Genomic DNA, 14669 nt, shown 5'->3' with positions numbered 1-14669 from the left:
TAGAACCTAATAATGATGGATTCATCTATGCTTGATTACTGTGTTTGTTTGTATTGGTTTTATAGGTAATTATGAAATTACGGTATGCTATAGAAACAGAGGATACTCTGCCGAATTTTTTAAAAATTTTATAAGACTAGAACCTAATAATGATGGATTCATCTATGCTTGATTATTGTGTTTGTTTTAATTGGTTTTATAGGTAATTATGAAATTACGGTATGCTATAGAAACAGAGGAAACTCTGCCGAGTTTTTAAAAAAATTTATAAGACTAGAACCTAATATTGTTATTAGTATGGATAAATCATGGATGCTTGAGAGGAGAGAAACATCACAATTTCAAGATGGATTCAACAAATTTTTAGAGTTTTGCCTAAAGAATTGTAGTAATCCACAAAAAATTCGTTGTACTTGTATCGATTGTGGTAATGGAGTAAAGGGGAATATTACCATGATAAAGTATTATGTATTTTGTCGGGGATTTGATATAAGTTATAATAAATGGTATTGGCATTGAAAATTATTAAATGACGACCCATATCCATTAGGTAGGCGAGGTGTAGATGATTTTGAGAGTAATGATTTTGATGATCATTCTATAGAATTGCATGATGAAGCACAAGAAGAGTTTTTTCATAATCCATAAAAATTTGATAGTATGGTTAGAGATGCAAATAGACAATTGTTCAGTGGTTGCAATAAACTAAGATTGCCCACAATGGTTAAATTTTATAACATAAAAGCAGAAAATGGAGTTAGTGATAAGTGTTTTAGTCAATTTTTAGCTTCTTTCAAGGAGATTTTGCCGCTAGAAAATTGTTTTCCGGAGTCTACATATGAAGTAAAGAAAACATTAAGTTTGATAGGGTTGAAGTATGCGAAGATTCATGCATGTTGTTTAATGCCCAAAATGTGACTACACTAAGCGGTAGTTGTAGTAAGATTGGGCGGTCGATCCACAAAGAGGTAACCTAAAATCAAAAGGTTAGTAGAAAATAACACAAAAAGTTAGTAACAAGAAGTAAATAAAATTGTAAATGGAAAAAGGTTTGAGATTTTGGTATTATGTTTTTGATAAAGTGATGAAATGAGAAAAATGAAATAAATGTAAGATGTAATCAAGAGTTTGAGAAAAAGAAAGGTTTCAAGAATCATCCATATGCTTGTTTAGTTACTTGGTTACTTGATTTACAAAAATACACAAGTAAATAGTTCACATCCCAACATTTACTTGGAAAATCTAACATTAAAGTCCATAGTTTTTCTAACAAAAGTTCATTTGAGTTATAAAGTTCTTTACTTTAAAAGCACAGTGTTAATCTTATGAAAAATCTAAAAATGACAAAATACCCAAGGGCAATAATGCAATAGAAGATTAGACATAAAATTATGTATCAATATTACTTTTACTAATTAGAAGCACATAGAAAGAGCGTGACTAATCCTATATACTATTAGCATAAGTAATTACAGATAACAAAATGAAAATAGAGATGAAAGAACATAAATAACTCAAATATATTACATTAAGAACATAGTAAATCAAAGTAGCAAAATAACGTCACTTGCATATGGAATCATCCCTAACCTTCCTAGGAAGATTATGCCATTATGCTCATGATTCTCACAAAATTCTAAGAAGAAAATATGAGAAGAAAGTGAGTGGAAATTTTGCTATAGTTTCTCTACTCTAAAAATTACATTTGAAATGTGAAGAAAGTGTCCCTATTTATAGATGGAAAAAAGGACTAAAAAGAAATTAAATAACAATTTGGGGTTTACAAAACAAATCTGAAATATTAATAATAAAATGTGATTTTGAAAAATCAAATCTTATTATAAATATTAACCTAGCTATTTTGGTGTATGGTCAAAATACCCTTTTTCAAAAACACCAAAAAGGATGAGCCTTAAAGCTCAAAATTGCAATTTTGCAAGGCCCAATGTGCATAAAACATGGGCTGAAGGGTGGCTGTGGCAGAGGAGACTTTGACCACTCCCAGCCAATGGGAGCGCGCCACGTAGGTGCTGGGAGACTGCTTGGGCCGTTGGTTGCGTTTGGGCTTTGGCTGGGTTGACACGTTGGAGCTTGGATGCTGAAGTGAGGCTGGGCGTGAAGGCTTTGGGCTTGAGAGGCTGCTGAGGATTGAAGGCAGATGGATATGTTGGGCTGTTGAGGATTGCCGCGTGGCTGAAGGAGAGCTGAATTTTGATGATTATGTTGGGAGTGTTATATTGAAGGAAGTTGAAGATGGCTTGGGCCTTTGGCTGAACTGGGCCTTGGGGGTGCTTTGGTTTTCCAGTTGCAAAAATACCCACTTTTCATTTTCTTTTTCAGTTTTAACTATTTCTCTATTCTCCATTTTTATTAGTGTCCAAATGCAATTTATTTCCTGAAAATTAAACATAAATTAAATTAAAATTAATATTTTCAATTATAAAATATATTACAATAAATTCATGAAAATATTAATTAAAACTTAAATTATTTTACACTTTAAAACTAATTAATTTGCATTTTTGAGCACTAATCACATGTCCGAATGATTGTATTTTATATCGTAAGGAGTATGCAGACATGGACGCTTGTCCAGAATGTGGTTTATCACGGTACAAATCTAACAAAAGTAAGGAGATTAGGAAACTTATTCCTCAGAAAGTGCTATGGTACTTACCTTTGATTTCGCAGCTGAAGTGATTATATCGAAGTGCAGAACACTCTAAAAACTTAATATGGCACGAGACTGGACGAGTGAAAGATAGTAAACTCCGGTATCCTGCAGATTCACAGTCCTGGAAGAAGGTAGATTATATCAATCCAGAATTCAAAAATGAACCAAGACTTCTTCGTCTCGGTTTAGCTGCTGATGGAGTAAACCCGCATAGATCTCTTAGTAGTAGGCATAGTTCATGGCCTGTCTTCCTGTTTATGTACAATCTTTCTCCTTGGTTGGACATGAAAAGGAAGTTTATGATGCTTTCATTAATGATTTCAGGCCCAAAACAACGAGGACACGATATCGATGTTTATTTGGCACCATTAATTGATGATTTGAAAGAGTTGTATGAAAATGGTGTTGAGACATATGATGGTTTTAAAAAAGAAGTTTTTAATTTGAAATCGATATTGTTATGGACTGTTAATGATTTTCCAGCATATGGTAACCTATCAGGTTTGAGCACAAAAGGTTACCAAGCTTGTCCAATTTGTTGCACCAACACAAGGGCCCGTCGCTTGTCAAATGGACGCAAAATGTGTTATATGGGTCATAGACGATATTGCATTTAAGTCATCCTGACAGAAATATAGAAAAAGCATTTGACGGTATCGTGGAACGAGACCTTGCTCCTTTGCCATTGTTAGGTGAGCAAATTCTTAAGGAAGTATAAAAAGTTGACTTTAGGTATGGGAAGAAGAATAAAAACAAAAAAGTCAATGGATGTTTTCAAAAAAAATCAATTTTCTTTCAACTTCCTTACTGGAAAGATTTACTCGTTAGACATTGCTTGGATGCCATGCACATAGAAAAAAATGTATGTGAAAGTATAATCGGTACATTACTTGATATTCCAGGTAAAACCAAAGATGGTTTGTCTAATCGTTTAGATCTTGTTGAGATGGGTATAAAACACCGCTTGGCACCTGAAGAGAAAGGTAAACGCACATATTTGCCTCATGCTTGTTTTACATTGTCTAAAGAAAAGAAGCAAGTTGTATGTCAATCATTGGCAGAGATGAAAGTGCCTGATGGTTATTCATCGAATGTTCGAAACTTGGTGTCTATGCAAGATTTGAAGTTAATTGGAATGAAATCACATGATTGTCATATATTAATGCAACAATTACTTCCAATTGCCATTCGGTTAGTTTTACCAAAAAGAGTTCGAGATAATGTGACAAGTGTGTGCATCTTCTTTAATCAACTATGCGGAAAAGAATTGGAAATGAAGAAGTCGAATGCATTGCATGATGAAATAGTTCAAACTTTATGCAAGCTTGAAAAATATTTTCCACCATCTTTTTTTGACATCATGATGCATTTGAAGGTCCATTTAGTAAGAGAAGTGAAGTTGTGTGGGCCAGTTTGGGTGAGATGGATGTATCCATTTGAAAGGAATATGAAGGTGTTGAAAGGATATGTACGCAATCACCATCGTCCTGAAGCTTGTATGGTTGAGTGTTATTTAGCAGAAGAAGCTGTGGAATTTTGTTCAGAGTACATGGTTGGAATCAACATAATCGGAATTAGCAAACCATGGAATAACTCGGATGGAGTTGATAGAGGATTACGAGGGAAAGGAACAGTAGTGACCATATCTCGTGCAGAATTAGATCAAGCTCATTTAGTTGTGTTGGAAAACAATCCTGAGGTTCAACCATATATAAAGGAAGTTATAAATTTAATAAACATTATGCTCATTTTTATGTATAATTGAAATTTTAATGTTGTACTTTGAATTTGCAGTGAGCACATGGAGTTACTACAATCAATGATTCCAAACAAGGTTAAAAATAAACAGAAATAGATTATAGATGAGCATCATAAAACATTTAGTTGATGGTTGAAAAATATTATTCTAGTAAGGTTGGGAGAAGAAAACCATAGAGTGTCAACAGAGTTAAAACGCATATCATTTGGAGCAAGTGTTCATGTAATAAAGCACCATGCTTACATTGTTGGAGGAAAAAGATTTCACACAAAGTCAAGAGATGATGCTCGAATAGTTCAAAATAGTGGAGTAAGTATTGTTGCAGAAGCAATGCATTTCGCTAGTGCAAAAGACAATAATCCAGTAGCTGGTACTATGACATATTATGGGGTTGTTGAAGAAATATGGGAGCTTGATTATTCCTTATTTCAAATTACTCTTCTCAAGTGTTCTTGGGTGGACAACAATGTTGGGGTAAGAATTGATGAACTTGAATTCACTTTGGTTGATTTAAGTAAGAAAGGTCACAAGAATGATCATTTCATCATGGCTACCCAAGCAAAACTAGTGTTTTACATAACTGATCCTGCTGATGATAAATGGTCAGTTGTTTTACGAACCCCAAAAAAGCAGTTTATAGAAGATGAAAATGACGAAGAAAATGATGATTTGTTTCATGACAATTTTATTGTTGGACAACCAATACATGAGCAAGTTGAGCAAATCCATGATTTCAATGAAGATGATGATGATGGGGAATACATTAGAAATGATATTAGAGACGGAATATGGGTAGATTGTGAATCAACCTAGAAAAGAAAAGGAAAAGAAAATGTGTCAAGTGAGTAATGTATTCATTTTTATGTTAAATATGTATTTATTTATGTCATAACTGTAACGTTAATTCTTGTTTATGTGCAGATGACAATTTTTGAAGGGGAGAACACACCAAATAGGCGAGGCCCAACAATGAAGAACAATATCAATAATAAAAAAGCTAAGGGAGTAAAGAGAAATATTAAGTTTAATGATAAAGGTCAACCTATAGGGAAAGCATATAGTGAGATGCAATCGTACCTTAGAGTTAAAACTAGGAGAACAGTCTCTCTCAATTATAAGGATTGGAGACAAGTCCCACAAGAATTGAAGAATAAAATATGGGAGGATGTATATGTAAGAAAATATTTTAATTACTTTAATATATTGATCATTTTCATGAATTACTTTGCATTTCATTAATCATTTTCTTTCTATTTCAGGGTGGCTTTAACATTCCAGAAAATTGGAAACCATAATTAATTAAATGTGCAGGAAGAATGATGAGAGATTTTAAGACCAACATCACTAGTGACTACATCTACCCTTTAGCAAAAGACGGTCTGATAGAAGAACTCCAAATCCTTCCTATGAAATATTCAGAACTTGACCTAGAAGATTGGAGGACCTTTGTTAGCCACTGTTTATCTCCTGAGTTTATGGTACTATTATGTATATCTATTACGTATATGATTTATTAGTTTTGAAATATTAATAATTGCTTAAAAACTTATCGTTACTTATTTTATGTAGGCTTTGCGGGAAGCATAACGTGAAAGAGCTCTCAAATATACTTCGAGGCATCGTACATCTCGTAGAGGGCTTTCCAATGTTAGAGAGGACTTGGTAAGTAATTCACATCACTATTTTACAACTGTCAACCTGTTATGAAGAATATTGCACTCACCAACTTTAATTCATTGTTGTATGTTGTAGAAAAATGAACTAGGTGTGGCAGATGTAGAACGGTACCAAATTTGGATAAGAGCACGAGAAAAGAAGAAGGTTCTTGTCACAGATTTGGACAAACAAATTGAAGCAATAACTGTAAGTGGTTTCAAGCAAGTATATTAAAGTAATGTAGGAATGATAAAGTTCTTATAAGTCATTAATAGTGATCACTGGTTTGTTTGACAGAATGAGCTTAAAGAAAAAGTTAGTAGTGGAGAAATCATTGCAAAGGGTCAGAATGATATATTAACGCAAGCTTTAGGGACACCTGAGCACCCAGGTCGTGTTAGAGCACTTGGGTATGATATTATTTTTTATTTGTTGCATTTAACTTTGTTCTACAATATTTTAGATTTTAAATAAATTTGGTTGATTATTGTAGGTCATTTGCGAAGATTTCGTCCGTCTTTGGAAGAAAACCAAAAATAGCAACAGAAATGGCTGATGTTGTTAGTAAGAAAGATGCAGAAATTGCGAGGCTCATAGCAGAACTTAAAGCTTTAGAGGAGGAAAGAGCTAAACAAGCAGGTGGGATAGATGATATGGATGAACACGACAACGATGACGAGCAGAATGACGAAGAATATCACACATCGTCAATGCAGAATGACACACCGTACATGCAGAATGACGAAGAATATCACACACCGTACATGCAGGATATGTTACTTTGTTCAGATAATATTCATAATGTGGTGGCAGAGGGTGTTATCATTGATGGGGTAGGTAGGTCCACTGACTATTCATGGTGTTCAACTGACAGACGAATACGCGAGGGTGCGAGTCACCAAAATGTTACAAAAGGATGTTGAAATCCCATGTTCTATTGGGAGATACGCTATGTTCGAGATACTTATGACGTATTCATTCCTTGGCCAAAAGAATTAGTTATGACTGATCGGGTAAAAAAGAATTAGTTATGACTAATTAGGTACTTATGACGTATTCATTATTTTAATATTATTTTTACTTGATGTTGCGTAGGGTCCTCTAAAAAAGAAACCTCCTATGTCAAAAAGCCCATCCAAGGATAAGACGAACCGTAATTCTCTAACTAGCCCACATCTGTCATCAACTGGGTCTCACGTCAATCCAAAAAACACTCTGACCGAAGGTTGATAACTCTACAAATTAGAGTTATTTTACCATATTTTATATGCTAATTGTTGCTTAGTTCTTGAGTTTTTAATTAACTTATTAAGTTTTTAAGTAATTTTAAATTTATTAGTCTTATTTTGATTTTATATAATTTTGTGTGTTTTTATAGTTATTTTGTTGTAAAATATTGTAGTTTAATTATTTAAAATTAGTATTGTTAGTTTGAATGCTAAAAATATGATTTTATTGAAATTAAATGTTATGTAAATTAAATTTTAATTAATGTTTTCATGGGAGTTATATGATATATTTTATTAATGAAAATATTTAATTTTAATTTAGTTTATAATTTATTGTGTAGGAAAATTATTGCCCTTGAAAAGCAAGAAAATCAAAGGAAAGATGGTAATTTTGAAAGAAAGTAACAAGAAAAATAGTGTTTCTCCAAAAGCCCAACCACGTGAGGCCCACTCTAGGCCCAACCCGTGGCCCCCCCTCCAACACCCAGCCACCACATTGCTGCCATTTCCCTTATTGAGCCCAACAAAAATGCATTTTGTCCCCTATGACAAAAATGCCAACTTTTTACCCTTTCTCCTACACATTTTCACCACAACATCATCATTACACCCTATAATTTACCTCTACATACCATATTTATTTTATTTAATTAATCTAATCAATTTAATTAATTTAAATTGATTATTTTAATAAACTCACTTTGGCTATAAATATGGACTTTCAAGACCATTTTTGGGGTGCTTAATGTTTTTGGTTACCATCTTTTTCTCTCATTTTCTCTCTACCATTCTCTCTTCCATTTGGGTTTTTCAAGAGCATTTTGCAAGTATGTATGTCTTTTATTTTGTAATTTCTACTCTAGTTATGTGCTTTTAATCTTTTTCATAAGATTATTAAGATCATGATGAAGCAACTTGTAACTAAGTAATATTTATGTTGTATGTTGATTTCCCTTGTAATGCAACAAAGTCTATGGATTTTTCTTCTTCATATATTTCTTTCATCTTAAATATCTTGTATTTTAGATTGTTAGAACATATTTACACTTTGTACTTCATTAGTGCATAAACATAATATTCTTTGTGTAAGATGTGTCATTAAATTGTACACATCCATGCTTAGAACAAAAATATTATGTTTTGCCTTATAAATAATGTTCATTGATTTATTTGTTATTTCATTAGATTGATTTACACTAAATGCTTTGAAATTATAATTTTGAAAAGTGAAGAAAAATCCTATCTTTTTATAAGAAATTTGTGTTTAAAATTATAAATCTTTTTGAAAAAGGATAGTTTAAATTATTTTAACTATCACTAACACTTGAGAATCAATATACTAATAAATATTATTAAACTTACATTTTGTGGATTCTAGTATCTTAATAATCTTTTCTTTTAACACTTATTTTCAACTCATTATTGGTTTATTTTCATTATCTTAAATAGCTTTATTTTTCAATCTTTTATTTTATGTTCATAATATTAAAACTTATCAATTTTTGGAACTAGGTTAGAATTTATTACTTTTGATTTAAAATAGTTTCATTTTCGATTTTAGACAACTCCTTTGGGTTCGACATCCTTGCTTACGATCACTATTCTATATGGACGATTCGTGCGCTTGCGATATATAAATTTTTAAACATACCCGTTTTGGGTCCATCAAAGGTCAACCATTTGCCGATCACATCATGAATCACATCCATGTTAGCCTTTAGTTTATGGTGAGAGAATTTTGCAGAGTTAAGGGAATAAACACAGTCATCTCAATTCCAGTGGACCCATCATTCATGAATCACGAGTCAATCTTTATAACTTCAGAGGATGTGGAACAAGTTGCTACTTTGCATATGATTGGAGGCTCAACAATGATATTCGGATTAAGGTATCCCTTCAACTAATTCTTTGGAATAATATGAAATTTAGAATGATTATGAGTAATGCTCTGTGATCTGTTGCAAATTTTCATAGTAAATTGAATGTTTACAGGTTTGGGTAGTCCTATTTATAGGGGAAGCTCTGCTGAAATTTTTAAAAAATATTTAACACTTAAGAAAATTTTGCAGATGCATTTGGGAGACCCTATTTCCAAATCAACGTGTCTTTTACAATTTTTTAGACATTGAGCGTCTTAGCATTAATAATGTTAACGATGTAGAACGATCAACCATTGACTTGGCAAATTGGTTGATGACCATGGATAGAGTTGGTCAACTATACTTTATACATTGGAACATACGGTAAGAAATACTATAAACTTTTCTTATTTGATTATTCATATATTAAAATTTTAATTATTTTATTTAACATGCTTATTATTTTAGGGAACATTGAATGTTGGTGAGTACTATGCCAAAAGGAAAAATCGTGTTCTTCGATCCACTGAAAGCACACAAACGTCCTGAAGAAATTGATTCAATGATAATGATGTAAGTTTTAAATTTTAAAAAATATTTTTTAATATGCAACAACTATTATATGTTACTATATTTTAATAACTTTTGTTAATTTTCTTTTTAAATAGTGCATATTATAAGGATTCTTCCAATGAATTACTTGGCAATCCTACAAAGATATTCAATGTTTCATGTCCAAGACAACCACAAAGTCATGAATGTGGATTTTATGTGTTGAAGTATGTTGACCCTCAAATTAGCCAACGACATGGAATCAAGTATACGACAGGAAATTAGTACGATGCTTGAGAATACAATCTAATGGAAAGTAAAGAACACCAAGAATTATAGTGGTTCGACCCCAGTGATTGGTAATGACCTACGTCCACTTGATATTATTATTAATATTGAGCTTCAAAGGTGTGATCAAAGAATTAGGGTTCTTGAGTTTCACAGACCTTAGAAGGAGAAACAATACAGACGATGGATAATAGCAATACAATTCGGAAAAAGAACAAAAGATCTCCCCTTGAGCTATTTCTTGTATATTTATAGGCTCAAGGAGGGTTACATAAGTCAATTAATCATATCTTTCCTTAATAAACGGATATTCAGGTTATAATGAAGAGATATTCTCGGATATCATTACAACTATACAAATTTATACATAAATAAACGGAGTATATGACCAGGCTGGTTGTACATAAAACTTGACCTCCGCATATGGAAGTATCCTTGGTCGATAGGTGAGCATCATCTCTGCCACGTGTTGAAAATTCTTGCCACGTCATCCACAGCTGGTTTTTGGATAAACATTTGCCCCCCAAGTTTATTTATCGCGACCAGCAATAAGTAAACTTAGGAAACTAACTTTTCGTATGCCCCACGAAATCTGTCAGAGACACTCGTGCTTCCTCGAAAAGGTGACCTAATCACGTCCAATCACGCTTTTTGGTTTCCAAGTAATCCTTCTGATGACTATTACACTCTCTCATGCCTAGAAAAAGGTAACTCATGATTACCCATTTTCATCATATCTCAACCATTATAAATAATCCCCAAATTTACCCTTTCACTTTTTACTCGCCATTTTCTTGCCAAGAACCCTCAAGAACTTCATCTTAGAGCTCAGAAACTTTGAAGATCATCCGTCGCTTGTTCTAAAGATCATCCGTCGCTAGTGCTATTCTAGTAAGAGAAGAAAAAGGCGTGATTGGACGTGATTAGGTCACCTTTTTCGAGGAAGCACGAGTGTCTTTGACAGATTTCGTGGGGCATACGAAAGGTTAGTTTCCTAAGTTTACTTATTTTTGGTCGCGATAAATAAACTTGGGGGGCAAATGTTTATCCAAAAAATAGCTGTGGATGACGTGGCAATAATTTTCAACACGTGGTTGACACTGTTGGATTAGCTTATACATGATCTTTATTTATTTTCATGTATATCTAATATTAAACAAATTAATACGAGATAGCTTAAAACATGTTTCTAAAATTGAATTCAAGAGAAACAAAGAATAGAATACTTACAGTATACGCAGCGGAATTAAAGAGTCCTTCCTTCAGTTTCTCTAACTCTTGTATCCTCTCTGTCGCAGAGTATTATCAAGAAATTGAACCAATCTTCTATTTTCTTCACAATATCCCATAGAATCCTTAGAACCACCTAGACTAGTGTGGGAAATTCTCAACACATGAGATAGATATAAAGAGATGAAGAGAAAATAACAAAGTGGCTTAGAAAAGGGCTTGTGTTTAGAGAGAATCTAAAACTATCAGAAAATCTGACTTGTGACTTATCAAACTTCTGTTTTGACTTCTCTATAAGCACTCCTTTTATAGACTCAATTAGGCCATTTAATTTAATTAAAAAATCAATTAAATAATAGCCATTTTGAAACCCTAGGTCGAAATTATCATGGGCTATAAGCCCGTGAAATTTCTCATTTGATTATAAGCCCGTTGGACTTAAAATCAAGGCCTGTATTATTTTATATTGATTTAATTAATTAAATAATTATTTAAATCCTTTATCAAATTAATTATTTATAATTTGAACCTTGATTTAAATTTATTTATTAATTTAGATACCAATTTATCTTAATTAATAAATCTGTCATAATTTCTCTTTTCTTCTCAAAATTACACAACTCTGTGAAACTATCCAAAATTGACCTGGTCAACTTTGATAATTCTAATTGATAATTAAATCAATTAATTGAGACTATCTAGATGATTTTATCCAAGGTACAATGGGGACCATGGGCCTATGAAATCAAGCTCCAATAAGTTATCATAAATCTAACAAATAAATTTACTAACTTATTAATTCCTCGTGACTCCACTATAGACTCGGAATTGCACTATTGAATTCATAGAACGCTCTATAACAAATATAGATACGCTATTAATTATCCATTGTTACAACCATAATTGTCACTCAATCCTCTATAGACGGTCTACAATGAGATAGGACTAAAATACCATTTTACCCCTCATTGTATTTTATCCTTAAAACACTTAGTTCCTTGTAAATGATATTTCAGTAAACTAATTTAATTACTGAAATGAGATCTCTATCATTTAACACCTTGAACCAAACTAAAAGGAAACCATCGTTTCACTTCTTCATCAAAAGTTATAGATGTTCATATCTATGATTAACACTCCCACTCAATTATACTACCGAGTTCCCAAGATGTAAGTATGGGCTAGTCCGTAGGGTAAGCTGGTAATGAACAAGTCAAAGAACTCAAATAATACAATTAGTTAGAATACTAACCACTCAGAATTAAGATTGAATTGACCTATGGTCAACTATATGATATGACTAGAATAGATAATGACGGTATGTTTACTTATCTTATCAACTGTCAATATCGGTCCAGTCCGATGTAACAAATACATCCGATCTTATCTACTTTGCTAATGGTCTGGAAAAAACATAACACTATAATGTGTAAGTAGATCATATCGTAGATTGGCAAGTCCGTGTAAATCCTGGGCACTAACTAATCTTAGGACTAACTTATTTTGAACATATAATCATATTTATATTCCACTGTGATTACGTCACTATAAATAAGATTAACTATATGCTCGGGATTTAATAGAAGTTTATATTAAACAAATAATAATGAAAATAAAACATGTGAGCAAAGTGATTGACCAAGTCAAAAAATGATTTCTATTCTTTTATTGATAATAAAATGAGATTACATAGAATTTGGGTTTTAATTAGGGCATAAAACCCCAACAAACTCCCACTTGCACTAATTGAAACTAATGCCTTAATTACTAATCCCATTTCCTTGATATGCTTATCAAATGTAGCTTCTGGTAGTGTCTTTGTAAACGGATCCGCAAGATTGTCTTCAGTTGCAATCTTCATAACCTTCACATCTCCCCTGGCCACATATTCTCGAATAATGTAGCTTCTGCTTCTGACGCAGCTATGTACTCAGCCTCCATAGTGGAATATGAGATTGCAGACTGCTTTACGCTTCTCCAAATCACAGCTCCACCCCCAAGAGTAAACACCATTCCAGAAGTAGACTTTCTGTCATCGACATCAGTCTGAAAATCTGAATCGGTGTAGCCTACAGGGTTCAAAACACCACCCTTGTAGACTAACATATAATCCTTAGTCCGTCTCAAATACTTCAGGATATGCTTAACTGCTATCCAATGTTCCGGTTCTGGGTTTGACTGATACCTACTCACTACTCCCACTGCATAGCAGATGTCTGGTCTAGTATACAACATGGCATACATCAAACTTCCAACTGCAGATGCGTAAGGAACTTTTCTCATTGCATCTTCCTCTTCAGGAGTCTGGGGAGACTGCGTCTTTGAAAGATGAATTCCATGGCGGGACGGTAGACGTCCTTCCTTGGAATTTGTCATTGAGAAATGTTCAAGCACTTTATCAATGTAAGCTGCGTGAGATAGAGCTAAAAGTTTGTTCTTTCTATCCCTGATGATCTGGATACCTAGAACATAACTTGCTTCGCCCAAATCCTTCATCTGGAATTGAGTGCTCAGCCAATTCTTCACATCTGATAATTTCTTAACATTGTTTCCAATGAGTAAGATATCATCTACATAAAGAACCAGGAATACCACTATTTGACTTGCCTTCAGTTGGTAAACACAGGGCTCATCAATATTTTGTTCAAAGCCATAGGTTTTGATTATTTCATCAAACCTAAGATTCCAGGAATGAGAAGCTTGCTTAAGTCCATAGATGGACCTATTCAACTTGCAAACTTTTCCTTCTTGTCCAGATACTTTAAATCCTTCTGGCTGATCCATATAAATGACTTCGTCAAGCTTTCCATTAAGAAAAGCTGTCTTGACGTCCATTTGCCAGATCTCATAGTCGAGAGCGGCTGCTATGGATAAGAGGATGCGAATGGATTTGAGCATGGCTACCGGACTAAAAGTTTCCTCATTGTCCACGCCTTCTCTTTGGGTATAACCCTTTGCCACTAATCGAGCTTTATAAGTCTCGATATTTCCATCAACACCTCATTTATTGTTGTAGATCCACTTGCACCCAATGGCCCTAAAGTCACAAGGTGCTTCCACAAGATCCCAGGCGGAATTTGAGTACATGGATTCCATTTCTTGTTTTATGGCTTCGAGCCATAGTTCCTTTTCAGGGCTAGCCATTGCTTGTTTGAAAGACAATGGATCATCATCACTAGTGTCATGAACAACCATATTGGTTTCACCATCCAAACCATAGCGAACTGGGTTTCTAGAAACCCTCCCACTACGACGAGGCTCCGTGACTGTTTGCTCAGGAACAGTGGTACTTTCTTCATTTAAATCGACTTGCGTCGGTTGTACATGAAGAGTGGGAATTTCATAATCAACTCGCGTTGATGACGATGGAACATTGGTTGGAGTCAATTCTTTAACCATCTCCTCTAAAACTACTTTGCTGC

The sequence above is a fragment of the Humulus lupulus genome, chromosome 8 (assembly GCF_963169125.1).
Source record: "Humulus lupulus chromosome 8, drHumLupu1.1, whole genome shotgun sequence".
Taxonomy (NCBI): Eukaryota; Viridiplantae; Streptophyta; class Magnoliopsida; order Rosales; family Cannabaceae; genus Humulus; species Humulus lupulus.
This window is presented reverse-complemented; position numbering follows the sequence as displayed.